Source organism: Halichoerus grypus, chromosome 4, assembly GCF_964656455.1.
Source record: "Halichoerus grypus chromosome 4, mHalGry1.hap1.1, whole genome shotgun sequence".
NCBI classification, from domain to species: domain Eukaryota; kingdom Metazoa; phylum Chordata; class Mammalia; order Carnivora; family Phocidae; genus Halichoerus; species Halichoerus grypus.
Window position 1 is genome coordinate 53,763,278 of NC_135715.1, and position 10,789 is coordinate 53,774,066.

Here is a 10,789-nt window from a genome sequence, read left to right on the forward strand (position 1 = left end):
ATATACTGGAGCAGTGGCCATTTGGGCAAATAAGTATGAAAGTGACCATGTCTGCTCCCACAGGCCATGTCCCTGAAGATTCTGATTCAGCGGGTCTGGGGTGGGACCCAGGAATCAGCAGCATAGCAAATGTTTCATGGGATTGTGCTGAACAAGCAGATTGTAAAACACTGACTAATATAATTAAGCTCAAAAGCTTTTTTGGGTTCTGCTAGGTCCTCCATTGTCTGCTGTTCTGCTTTCCACACCTACTGACCCTCCTTCACAGTCACCTTTAAACCAAACCAAATTTGTGCATTTCCCTGCAAATAGCATATTCTCTTCCATGAACAGGAACTGTGCCTTAAAATCTTTATCATCACCAGAGCCAAATACTGTACCATTCATATAGTAAATGCTCAATAAATAATTTATTGTTAAAGAAATAATCCTAAAAGAAAATAGTATAATATTATTTAAGTGTTCCCTGGACAAAACTACCTTCCCTATACATCAAAAGAGTAGGTGCAATTTTACTAGTGAAATTAAACAAATATATATTGGCTAATGTATGCAAGACACTCAGGAATCCCTCCAGAAAAGTACTATAACCTTTTATCAGTATACACCTTAACATCTTTTTCCCCCCACAAGGGGAGTCCTTTAATAGAGATGGGCAAACAGGGGATATGATTTGGTCCTTGGCCACTGGATAAGGTGCCTCCCTCTCCCCAACCTGGTGTGAACCCAGGTTGGACATAGAGAGGTGTTCTTAAAACACATGGCAGGACTACATCTCCACTTTCACAAAGGGGAACACAGGAAAGCAATCTGCTGGAGCTTTGCTGATACAAAACTATTAATGAATCTCTACAAAGGAGATAAACAGCTAGGTAGTGGTGGAAAGGTGAAGGATGTTTAGGACTAATTGGAAGCATGTCAGACTTTACCTACCTTGTGGTTCTGCCAGGGTTGTCCACAGAGACACTACCACTCTCCACCTATTTCCAAAGATGGAGCGGGATAAAGAAGAAAGTCTTGTTTCAATGTCACTGAACTCTTGGGATTATGACTTCTTTCAATGACCAAAAATTTGGTACCTGGGATCTAGATGGTAACTTTGGGCTCTACCCCTTACTTGCAAAAGAGTTGCTGTGCTTTTTAAGCTACTAAAGGTGCTCTCTTGCAAATGAGACCAAAGCAAAGGTCTGGCCACTCGTAGTCACTAAAGACCTCATCCATGGCTTTTTTCCCACTGTTTGGGATGTTAACCACAGCCTCTTGGCCACATTCCAGTCTGGATAATTACACTGGGGCTAGCAAACTTCACCCTCCAGCTCCAACTAAATAAAGTATTCCTTTGGACTAGCTGCCATAACCTTTGTTCTGCTGCTGTGGGCTATTAAAGAGCTATTCTGTACTTAGGATGGCTGTATTTGTGAAAAATCAATACCGCTGGTATAATTTCCTGCACTGACAAGAAGTATATTCCACAATATCTCACTGGCTATTTTTTTAATATAGTGCCAGAAACAATTAGAAAACTAGAGTAATTTCTTCTCCATCTTCTCAACTTTTACCATTCATACAGATAGAGATTGAAATGTTTGCAACATTATGTAAAGAAGGAGGGCAGGTGTATATTCCACAAAATACACACTGAATGTCCACCACACGCGAGCCTCTACTGTAGGTACTGGGTATTGCGGTACAGGCCGTGGGTTATGTTCGCAGCATAATGTGAGAATTTTCCAAAGGGAATAATTCAATTTAACTCCTCCTATGTTACTGTATTTCTGAAAATCTGAATATATCCACTTTACTTAATGTATCAGCATTACCATGCACAGGGCTTCCAATAAAAACACTATTTCCATTCACTCTTAAAAGGGTCTAACAGCACTGGGGCACCTGGGTGGCTCAGTTGGTTAAGTGCCCACCTCTTGATTTTGACTCAGGTCATGATCTCAGTGTAATGAGATTGAGCCTGGTGTTGGACTCTGCGCTGGGCATGGAGCCTGCTTGGAATTCTCTCTCTTCTCTCTGCCTCTCCCCCCACCCCCCTACCCCCCCTCGCTCTCATCCGCCCCCCCCCAGAAAAAAAGTCTTAAACTCAATGTGTATGTAGGTATGTGTGTGGAAGGATATGTGTGTCTAAGAATGAGAAAATATGCTTTCTTGGCTAGCTTAGAGGGTAACAAATACTGCTTAGATATGTATTTATTTATTTGCTTGTTTTTTTAGCAATCATCCTACTTGTGTGGGTGAGAGTTTACAGGTTATAATAGCAGAAGCAGACATAAGGAAATTGAAAAAGTAAATATCTCTTGTTTAAAGCTTCTCTTTACTATATGAAAAAAACCATAAATCTAGTATTTAGTGTTCTATTACAAGGGCGAAAACAACAGAAGGGGAAAAAAGTAAGTATTGTGTGTTTGTACATTCACATACACATATGTTATCTTGTACATGGAGATGGGAGAGAGAAGTTAAATATCAAAATTCCAGTGGGTTAAATTATGGATGAACAACAGAATATTTCACATCATTCCTCGCAAAGAGAAATGGTTCAGAAATTTAAAAAATAATAATAACAACCTTAAAATTCAGATTAATCCTAGAGGATCCAAAACAGGTACTTGCCCTGGACAAACTATAACCAGACTGTGGAAAATAGTTTTAAAAATCAGCTAAGCTCACTTGAAATCTGCCAAATTATTATTCTGCTTGAAAGTAAATCTTCCTAGCTAGAACAAGTTAATAGCAGGCTTCTAAAACTAGGTTAAACATGCTGTAAATCAATTTATTCCCCCCCTACAAATCTGCTAAAGTGCATGCTTTTCTGGTGAAAATGGTTCTTCAGTGGTACTTAATACTGTCACTTTATTGTTTCTCCAACCAGGCCACTTCAAGTTTTTCTACCTAAGTTGTTACATTAAAGTTAATGCCTATCTTTTTTTTTTTTTTTAAAGATTTTATTCATTTATTTGACAGAGAGAGAGAGAGAACAAGTAGGCAGAGAGGCAGGCAGAGGGAGAGGGAGAAGCAGGCTTCCCGCTGAGCAGGGAGCCTGATGCGGGGCTCGATCCCAGGACCCCGGGATCATGACCTGAGCCGAAGGCAGCCGCTTAACCGACTGAGCCACCCAGGCGCTCCTAAATGCCTATTTTTGACATAAATAATAAACAATGAAATACATTGTTTAAAATAGCATAAGGAACCTCAAAATGTATCACACAGGCAATACATACCCTAAGTTTAAAAGAAATGCTTAATAATGCATATGGGATCCAAGTTTGTCACCCAATAATTTATTCATCATCATTTTATTGAGTTAAGAAACAATGGGCACTATCACCATCTCTCACAGATAGATGACTCGTCCTCCACCAACATGCTACGGGTAGTACCTTTGGCCAGACAGCTTTGATAAAAGACTAAAATGAATACTATGCAGAGACACAGTACTGTGTCCCAGATACTTTTTTTTTTTTTTTTTGACAGAGAGAGACACAGCGAGAGAGGGAACACAAGCAGGGGGAGTGGGAGAGGGAGAAACAGGCTTCCCGCTGAGCAGGGAGCCCGATGCGGGGCTCCATCCCAGGACCCCGGGATCATGACCTGAGCCGAAGGCAGAAGCTTAACGACTGAGCCACCCAGGTGCCCCAGTGTCCCATGTACTTTAAAGAGCCCAAATCACTACACCCACAGCACGTTTACCACGTTGCCGACAGAAGACCAGAACTGGTGATTAATTAGCTCTAATGTTTAAACTCTCGCTGGTATAAAAGCTGACCAACACAATCTTCAATCTTATCCCCATTTAAAATTCCCACGGAAAATTATGGATCATTAAAGATTACACAGAGGTGTAAACAATTACCAAAGCAAGGGACAGGGCTTCCCCAGTTTGGAGAAAGAGGTGGGAGTCACAGGACTTCCATAGATTGGAGGCAGAATACATGATATACAATGCATCTAACACCATAATCTAGCCTAGTGTCAATACTAAATATTTACTCCCAAATATTACTGTATTTTCTAAGTATGTTTATTAGAATAAAAATCTTTTTTTATATGTTTTATGTAACTCAAGAACAAGAATAATTTCAGGGAGAAAATGGAAAAAATTTCCAAGTGTCACCCAAGGGAAGACATTCTGGAGATGGCTCAGTCACCAGGGTCAAGTCACATCACCTCACTGTGCCTCAGTGTCCCATAAAATGAGAGAGTTAGGCCAGAGCATGAATCTCTAATTCCCTGCTAGCAGTTAAACCCAGCTATCTATTTAGGTATCATAGAGAACTCAAGTTTTTGTAAAACCTAGGAGCACCTGACGGTAGCAGAAAATGTGCTTACAGTGTTTAATGACTATAAAGGGAAGAATGAGAAGGGTCTAAACAATCCTCTCAATCTTGCATTTTTCAGTTTAGACTAGGCTTAAGAGGGCAATTGAAATTAGATGCTTCATTTCATCCCACAATAACAATATAATTCTTATTATAATAAAAATTTTAAATACTCTTTTTAAAATCATCCCAAAAAAGAAACAGCTTCACCTTACTCAAATGAAACTTAGAGCTGTCTCACGTGGAGGGTTTCAGTGCTTGAGCTACAGTATGGGTGTCAGGATGTGGAAGCAGCTGTCACTGCTTTGTTTTTCATTCACAGTAGGTGGTTGCCAAGCAACAAAATACTATTGTCTGTTTCCATGATCTATCGGCCAATTCTACTGGTGATAATGCTTTCTACAGTTTAAAACAGGGCCACCTTTTGGACGAGCAGAAATGAGAAAATTTAAGAATGACAATAACATATATATAAATAAATACACTGAATGTATCCCCAAATTATGTATATACATATATAGCTGTGTGTAGATATACATACATATATTTTGCATTTATGCATATGTATGTGTGTGACTATATACATTCTTTTTCTACCTACCTCAAAACCTGTCTAAATTTGAGAGGCCAAAAACTAGATTCTGAATCCCTTGAAGGCAAATCAAGGCATGACCTAGGGATATGAAAACATACTAAGAATTGTATTTTCAACAATAGCAGTAATTTCCAGTTTGCCAGATGTATCAAATCTGTCCCTTGAATACAAAGTCCTACAGTCAGAAAGCAATTCTGTCTACTTACATAAAAATAATAATAAATGGAAAGACTATACTATCTACTTTGGAATTACCTAATATATTTAACATGCTGTATGACTTATGTGCTACCACTGTGTACACAAAGATAATAACTGAAATGGGAAAATTCGGTTGCTGTTTACACCCAAGAATCTTAAAATACATTCATTTTTAAAATAATTGAATTGTTCTCCCTGGAACAGCCTCATGCGATTCCCACTTTGTTTTGATATGGGTCCCTGGGGAATAACAGTCATGCTATGTTATTCTTGCATATTTCACTACTCGCAAATAAAATAACACACAGTGTACTCAATATAAAGTTGTCAACATTAACTTGCATGAGTTGCTGTTTGTTTTGCATTGACAAGGCTTCTAAAGATAAGAATTACAATATTCTTAGATGTACAGACACAACATCAAAACAGCCTGAAGGAATTAAAGCTTGAAAATGCTAGAGGCAATCACGTTTTGAAATGAAGAGAAATCAGTATCATTTATGCATACATATATATTTCTGCAAAGGACCTAAATAACGCCAGAACAATCTTTGGATTTTATGCAATGCTCATCCGTCTTCTTTCACAATATTTCAAAAGCACTTTGCCTTAACTATTTAGTGCATCCCTCTAAAAGAACTTTTAAAATTCACTTTTTGAAATTCATTACCACTTGCAAATCTATATATTACAAGAAGCTGGAATAAACAAAATCCATTACATGGATTGACATTATTAAGAGATAAAGTCTCATATCAAAAGGACAGAGCTAGCAAAACAGAAACAAAGTGTGCTAATAATGAACTAAATATTATCCAAAACTACCCCGTTCTGGGACAGAACCTTCTTCAGCAGAACCCACCCGCCTCCCAGGAGTGCCCATCCGAGTTTCTCCTTCACATTTCACCCCACAAACGACCCACTTTTTCTCCCTCAGCTTCCCAAGCTCACCCACCTGTGTCCTTCCTTCTAACAAGGAACAATTTCCATCCCACTTTCTCCATCTTCTTCAGCTCTCTTAGCCACCCATTACTTTCTCCGAACTACTGGACTCAAACCTGCAGCCCAGTTTGCCACGAACCTCCGCATACGCACTTGTTTCCCTCATTCTCCTAGATATGCTTTAAAAACCTCTACCACGGAACAAATGCAATATTAATAAAAGTAGGGCTACAAACCAGTTTTTGTGTTGTTTTTTACTTACAGCAGTAGAATGCTGAGAGATAGGGAGAAAAGCAGGAGTGTATTTGGAGGAAGGAGGATGGGTGAGGGACTACACACAGCGGTGTAGACGCGGGGATCCTACTGACCCAGCTTCCCCACCTGTCGACCCCACTTCCCCCATGTGCGCGCCGCGGGATGACAACCACAACACTCCAGAACCAGCCCCTCCGGGAGGGAGGCGGGGTTACGCCTTCAGCCAATCAGAACCTGCGAACTCCGGGTGTCCAACCTATGGGGTGGCCGTGGCCGTGCAGGGGGGAGGACGTGGGGTGTTCGGGGAGGGGCCGCGTCCGTGGGAGGCGCGCACGTGTCGAGTCCAGGGAGGCAGGGAGGCGGAGAGGCGGCAGGCGTCCAGGACCTGAGGCGCGGGCTCTGCACCCTGGCAGCCACCGAGTCCAGCTGCCCAGTGCCTCCTCTGCCTCGGACTCGGCGGGCCAGGACATGCTCCCGCCGAGGAAGACACGTCCAAGGTGTCTGAGTTCCCCGTGTAAGGGGACAGTCACAAATAACAACAACAGTACCTAGCACAGAGGAGAAGGAGAGTAAAGTTTCCGGCCCGCACCACAGCGGAGTCCGCCAAGACAGTGAGGACAAGGGACGCAGGGCGGGAGGGTGACAATCGGGAAGGAACAGGGCAGCGGGAGGGCTGCGCGAGCAGGACGCCGTCCCAGGTGCTGTGCAGGGGGCGGCGGGCCGCTGGGTGCGCTGTCCAAGGTGCAGGGGAGGTGGGAAGCGCGCGGCGGGCGCGGACCCGGAGCCAACACCGGCTGGCGGCGGCGGGGAGAGCGGGGAACAGCAGTCTGGGGCGCCGGGCACCCCCTGGCTCGTAAAAGTGACAGTGCTGGAGCTGGGATAGAGCGGGGAAGGGCGCGGGGGGCTGCGCGGAAGCCCCCAAGCTTCCAAGGACCCCTCCCCACCAGCCTCACCTCTAGCTCCATTCCCCTCCCCCTCCCCGGAGCCCACTCCCCTCCAAGCCTCTGTCCCGGGGCCGTGGCGGGGGCGGGACCGGGGAACCCCGGCTCCAAGCCCGGACACCCCAGGGATGCTGCGGGCCCCGGAGCTGCTTGCTTACCTGGAGCCGCGGTACCGGGAGCGGGGGCAGCCCGCCGCGCGGAGCCGGGAGCCGGGCGCTGGGCGCGGCGCGGCTCCTCCTCGCCTCGGCGTCCTCCTTCTCCGCTTCTCCCGGACTCCGTCCCGAGCACGAAGCTGCAAGACGCGGCCAAGCTGCCGCTGCGGTTCCCTCTGCTGCCTCCGCCGCCGCTGCCGCAGACAGAGGACGCCCCGTGGCGACTGGAAGCCTGTGTGAGTAGCGGCGCCCGAGAGAGTGGGATCTGCTGGAGACTCCGCGGCTCGGGGCGCGCGGGCGTGCGGGCGTGCGCACGCGCGCCTGCGAGTGTGAATGTGTGTGAGTGTGCGCGCGCGCGCCCACGGGGTGGGGGAGTCGCGAGGGGAGGGGGAGAGAGGCCAAGAGATGCTCGTAGGGACCGAGGCAAAATTCTTTGCCCCCGGAAATCCGTAAAGCCGGAGAAGGAGGATCGAACACGCGTCTCGCCAGGGGGAGCTGCCCGCGGGGCGGCGGCAGAGGGGGAAGGGAAGGCAGCACGGCGCGCGGGCTCCGGATCGGAGCGGGTCTGGGCCGAGCGGAGCGCGCAGCCACGGATGCAGCAGAGGCGGTGCCCGCAGCCCTCGGTCGCGCTGCCCCCTGTAGGGAGGGGCCGAGCCGCTAGCTCCCGCCACCGCCGCCGCTGTCCCGACTTCTTGGCTGTGCGCGGGGGAACAGAAATCAGGACCCCACGGTTGCCACTGCAACCTTGGAGTCTCTCGGCCCACTAAGGGGCCGAGCAGAGGAGCCGGGCGCACGTGGCCGACTACCGGCTGGAGTCCGCGTGTGCAAGCGCTGCGGGAGTGGGAGTGGGCGATGGGCCCACCCCACCGAGTGCGGCCCACCGCCTCTTCTGTGTAGGGATGCGGGGCGGGGAGCAAGAGTGAGGTCTTTGGCGGGTGAGGTGAGCTTGCACGGTCCGGAGGAAGGGAGGGCGTTTCTTACTCCCGGTGGAATGCTGCCTCTTTTTCTCCCCGGAGGCCACTTTTCCTCAAAGTTAATCCAGTTCCCAGATAAAAGTGCCGGTCTTTTCTTTGTTCGGATTCAGCTAACTGTGCAGGCAGCCGAGCACTGCCTCTCTAAAGTCAGGCTCCGCCAGGAAGCGGCCCGTGCGGCCATCGTGGGGCCGCTCTGGGCGTATTAAACCCCACCCTCCTTCGTTCATCCAAGCCACACTGTTATATACCTTAGAAATAAAAATTTTAAACACATTACACGCCCTCCCTCCTAAAAGACATATCATCCTAGTAGTATTCTTTTCCATGCTTATTTTAAATTATAAGTGCAATTTTATTCACCCAAGAATTTCTTGAAAGATCATAAGGTCTGAATAATACTTGAAAATACCCTTCTTGGCAGGATTCCTTAGCGCAGGGTTTGTGTTTTGCATACTTTTGCATACCCTCCAGTACTTAGCACTGTACCACGTACATTGTGTGTTTTCTATAAATGTTGAATGAATGACATTGTTTTCTAGCTTCACGTATCCTGAAGGCAAAGACTTGGATGCTGGGAAACTCATTACCATCCCACTAGGCTTACTTGATTTTAACTTGCACCATTTCCCTGTGTGTGGCTATTTTCCCCTCTGGCAGCCAGAGCCCCAGTGTAAAAAAAGACTACAGGGAATACTGACCCATTGTGCAGCCTTACCAAAGGGTGCAAGAAGAGAGCACTCTGCAGGGAACCCAATGGGATATCCTGGGTGTAAGAAGGCTAAAGCATGCTTTATTTCAGTGCTGGGGGAATCTAACCTCTTAAAATGTGAAAATCACTGTTCATTAGCAATTTATAATGTCCCTTTTAGAACAGCAGGACAGGAAAAAAGTTTTCAGAGAAATGCATGTTTCTACTAGCTTGCCAGTTATAAGCTTTTCTCTTGTAAAGAGATTTACTTGGTGGACACTGGCCAATATATGCAGGGTCACCCCAGACTACTATTTCTGCTGCAGCACCAAGCCCACATCCTTCCACCTTGGTATTTCTACAATCATCGTCTTAGAAGTAAAAGTCCTCAATTTTACATTCCATGCTAAATTCCAATTCCTTTGAACTCAGGCTCTTCTATGAGCTGCTTCTGTCTCCACTCATGATATCACAGCTTTGAAATATAACTGAAATAAAGTGAAAATTAAAATGGGTTTATTTGGGAGCTGCCAATGTGTTCTCTAGTGGGGGTTCCTTTTAATAACTTCTCTTCTGTCCCTCAATTTACAGTCTTCTTAGGAGCCATTTGTTGTGATATGGAATTCGTATGCTTTTTTATGTTGAACACAAATATATGATATTTAAAATTTTAACTTGAAAGGAAGCTCTAGAACTTGCAGGGGGAACAGAAAAACTCTGACACCCCCAAATAGATTCTTGACAGCCAACCTTTAAAATAGTCATGAGTTAAAATCTTCCAAAATAATTTTAAAGCTTTGTTTTCCTTAGAAAGCTGCCTTTAGGCTTCCCAAGTGCTTGTCTTACTGCCTGAGACAGAAGAATGTAACAAAGTTTTAACTTCTCTGATGACCACCAAAGGGGGCAGTCTTGTCTTTATAAAAATAAATACATTTATAAGAAGTCAATATTTAAAAATAAGAATGTAGGCTTGTAGCAATCTTAATTTATGTTAGTTTAAAAGATAAACAATAGAAAGGATAACAACGTAAGATATATAGTGTTTATGACCCACTTAAAGATAAAAGTTTGGAGGAACAGCTAGAATTAAAATGCTATAAATCATAGGTCCTCAAGCTACTTAAACACTAAATAATAATAAAATGTGCTACTAAGAGATTTATTGTTACATGTGATTATAAGTTGGACTGAGAATCAATAGCATATTCATAAAGGTCCTATTTTTCTTCCTAAAAAGGCCTTGCTCCTTAACATAAGTGCTTTTTTTCAATTTGCAGCAGGGTAATAAACTAATCAAACATTAACTTTCTTAAAAACACAGTATTGGGGAAAGGTGGGGTATGCAGAGAAACACTTTAACCTGATTTGACCACAACTAACTAATCTATTCTGTCATTCTAAATAAAAAACAAATGTTTTCTACCTCTGAACTGGTAAATTTAGGCTTAGGTGAGATGTATCATGAATTCCAAAGTCAACTCCTCATGCTGGGAGCCAATTGCCCCAAATTCTCTGAAGTGAGGAGGCAGGAACCGTTAGCTGAAGTGCTGCTGTTGATTTTAGTGGTTGTGAGCATGCATAAGGAGACAGGTAATTTCCCCGATAATTAGGTCCCAGATCACTTAGTCCATTAGAGTTTTATATGATAAGAATCCTTGACCTGCACCTGGACACAAAGTGCCAACTCGGTACACAGAGTATAGCATGGGAACA

The 10,789-nt window shown here is 44.8% G+C and overlaps 1 protein-coding gene across 5 annotated transcripts in view; it reads right to left on the reverse strand.

Moving 5' to 3' along the window:
• ENOX1 (ecto-NOX disulfide-thiol exchanger 1) overlaps positions 1–7,978 on the reverse strand; it is a 550,763-nt gene extending 542,785 nt beyond the window's left edge. For 4 of the 5 annotated variants that reach the window (XM_078070327.1, XM_078070326.1, XM_078070323.1 and 1 more), the window contains exon 1: positions 7,421–7,978. The gene's annotated coding sequence lies outside the window, so the exon portion shown is untranslated. Of the gene's footprint in view, positions 1–6,328; positions 6,461–7,420 lie in introns of those variants that run through there. The other variant, XM_078070325.1, reaches the window with a different exon arrangement.
• Between the last annotated feature and the right edge of the window lie 2,811 nt (positions 7,979–10,789).